Consider the following 3,092-nt stretch of genomic DNA (forward strand, 5'->3'; position numbering starts at 1 on the left):
ATTCCTTACCCCTCACATTCTTCCACTTCCCTAGAGTTTCTATTCAATCCTGCTGTGTACAAAAGACCCACCTTTTCCTAGCCTGAGAAAACATCTTGATCTCAGCTGGCGGGTTTGTACTTTTTACAGGAAGGTGTTTGTTACATAAATTAGCCCTCTTATGTCTGGGGAAACTATCATGGGGATTTTTATACAAAAGCAACTAGCCATGATGCCTCAGCAGAGCCAGAGCCACCTTTATGTTTCAGGATCTGTATGATCTTCTGAAGAGAAATATTTGCACATGAATGGTTCTCAGATAGTCTTCATGCACTGAGAAATGGAGAGCAAAGGAGGTCTTGCCAAAGATCAAGTGTGCTCTATTCACTTCAGAGTTTTCTTCTCTGTGTTATTTAATAGAGATGGCTGATTTGCTTCCTAAGCAAAAGACAGTCTGCTGCTCAGCATGGCTAGGAGCATAGTGTACTTCATCCTGGTCCATGCTTGATGTTCCTGTCCACAAGTCAAGGTGAGCACTTTTCCTAGAACTTGTATTCTGATATTATCACCCTATCCCTATCACCTGATGCATTTGGAGAAAGACAGAGGCAATGTCAATCATGGGTTGATCCTTTCTACTGTTCTAATTCTCTCGCTTCTGGAATTGTGAGAAGAAATTTAAAATCACCTCTCATCTGTGGCCACTGAAGTTTAATTGGCTCATCTTGTAACTTTAGATCTTATGAAAGGTCTGAGGGGGCTTGTGGGTTTAATAAAAGGGATGGAAAAGTGAGGGGATTCCTGTGTAGGGAAAAGTGGCAGTTATACTAATGAAATATATTTCACTGGGCAATTAATTGTGAGTTCTTGTCTTAAGGAATGAGAGATGTGAAAGAAGAACAAAGATGCAAAGAGGGGATTGTGCAGTCATCCATGACCATGCTATGTCCTTGAGTTCCTATAGAGGAAGTCTACCAGTTGTTTCATCTTCTAGCTTTAGCCCAGTTCTGGGCATCTCCTTTAACTGTTTTCCTTTCCTAGGCCAGGAGTCTGAAGAAGACCTGCCCTCTGCCTGGATCAGCTGTCCAGAAGGCTCCAATGCCTACAGCTCCCACTGCTACTAATGCATCAAAGAGCATTTAACTTGGGCTATGCAGATATAAGTAAGTAGAGAAGTGTGGGGGAGGGAGGCACCTGAAGGTAGAATCCACTGACATTTTCTAGTATCTCCTGAGGCTTCATTAGACCATGTAATTGCCCTGTCACCCAAGTTTTCTCCCCCAAGCCTGCCTTTTATTTTGAACCTTCCCAAATAATGATCCTGGTGGCAAGTCATAGAATCATCAGGAATATGTATGCACTGTTTTTTTTTTCTGTCTCATTTCTCAGGAGGACCTAGGATATTGCTCAAAACTTCTTTCTCCATTGAGTAAACAATTTCTCTACCATTTGCTCAGCTTTTATGTCAGAACATGATTTCAGGCTATTTGTATGAGTGCTCAGCCAGCTTGAGGGCAACTTTGTGGCCTTTATGATTAAGGAGAGTGGTACTGCAGTGGCCAATGTCTGGACTGGCCTCCAAGACCCCAAAAGTTTGAGTATGCTGTTTCTTTCTCCTGATAGTCAGGTGAAGTGAGAGAGGTCTGTGGTACAAGAGCTAGCTTTTACAGTATTCCTAGGACACAGCAATCCCTCTATGGATCCTAGAACATGCGGTTTATAAGGATCACTGCAGGTAGCTACAGAAATGGCTGAAGCTTCTGCTTCTTCAGCATTCCTTTCATTCATGAAAGAGTACTTTTCTATTTCAGGAAAAGTATCTTTTGTGTGCCCCATTCTCACTTATCTAGGTAATCTTTGTGTTAGACAGAAACCCTTTGCAAGTAACCCAAGAGAAGAAATCCTGTCAGTACACTAGCAGCTAAAAATGTGCTGGATTGTGAATTTTTGCCTCCAGAAAGAAAACTTAGGAACCACATTCTGCAATGAGTGTTTATAAATTCTGTAAAATTAAAAAACTTAAATTTTTTGGCACAAAGGAAGCACTAGGATATTGAATTAAATGTGAAGCTGAGGCCAGATGGTGGTGGTATATGCATTTAATCCCAGCATTCTGGAGGCAGTGGTAGGCAGATCTCTGAGTTTAAGACCAGCCTTCAACAGAGTGAGTTCCAGGACAGCCACGGCTATACAGAGAAATCCTTGAAAAACAAAATAAAGCAAAACAAAACAAAAAAATAAATAAAAAACAAACAAACAAACAAAAAACACAAAAAGTGAAACTAAGATCAAAAGCCTAAGTAATCTCAAGAAATTCATGAAGACTGTGTGTGGTTCATTTTTGATTTTCTTGATTTTTTTTTTTTGGCTGAGTTCCAAATGTACACTTAAGACAGATCCATTCACTCATTACTGATTTACAAATGCTCTTATTTTACCTGTTGTCTTCAGAATTATCTTTAGAATTGTAGCAGTGGGTCTCTCTAAGTCTACAAATCCTGGGTCACTGGAGCAATGCATCTCTAAATACTTCTAATCATGGCTACTGTGTATTCCTGACTTCAAACACAGATGAGAGGCAAAGAATCCCCATAATATTTTTGCCTCTGTTCAGGTCTTGGGATGAAGCTGGGGGGGGGGGTGTTGGACTAGAGGTAGACCAGTTACACATTTGAGAAATGGAGGATAGTCTCTCATTTCTTATCCTGAGTCTTAAGGATTGGTGGGGCCATGCTCTTTTTGAATCTCTCAGTCTGACATTTCCCATTGGGCTTGTAGGGTCCAAGAAGTGGAGAGATGATAATTGTGATGCACAATATTCATTTGTCTGCAAGTTCAAAGGTAAAGTCACCTGAAAAAAAATGGACATCTAGAACATGACCAGAAATTACTATGGAGTAAAATATTAAACTGGACCATCTGCCAAAGCAAATTAGACCGTCTCTCCCTTGACAAGCATTAATGCATCACTAGCCTATGATATCCTTATCTACACTATTATCTGGAATCCTGCACAAATAAAATAAAAACACCTTATCAATATGCCTTTTATTAATCATTAATGTACACTGATGATACTTGGGTGTTTTTGGTTGTTTTTTACTCTTTGACTA

At 40.0% G+C, this 3,092-nt stretch overlaps 1 pseudogene; it reads left to right on the forward strand.

Moving 5' to 3' along the window:
• Positions 1–445: 445 nt before the first annotated feature.
• Positions 446–1,615, forward strand: LOC143272239 (lithostathine-1-like; annotated as a pseudogene).
• The last annotated feature ends 1,477 nt before the right edge of the window (positions 1,616–3,092 follow it).

This window comes from Peromyscus maniculatus, chromosome 3 (genome assembly GCF_049852395.1).
Source record: "Peromyscus maniculatus bairdii isolate BWxNUB_F1_BW_parent chromosome 3, HU_Pman_BW_mat_3.1, whole genome shotgun sequence".
NCBI classification, from domain to species: Eukaryota; Metazoa; Chordata; class Mammalia; order Rodentia; family Cricetidae; genus Peromyscus; species Peromyscus maniculatus.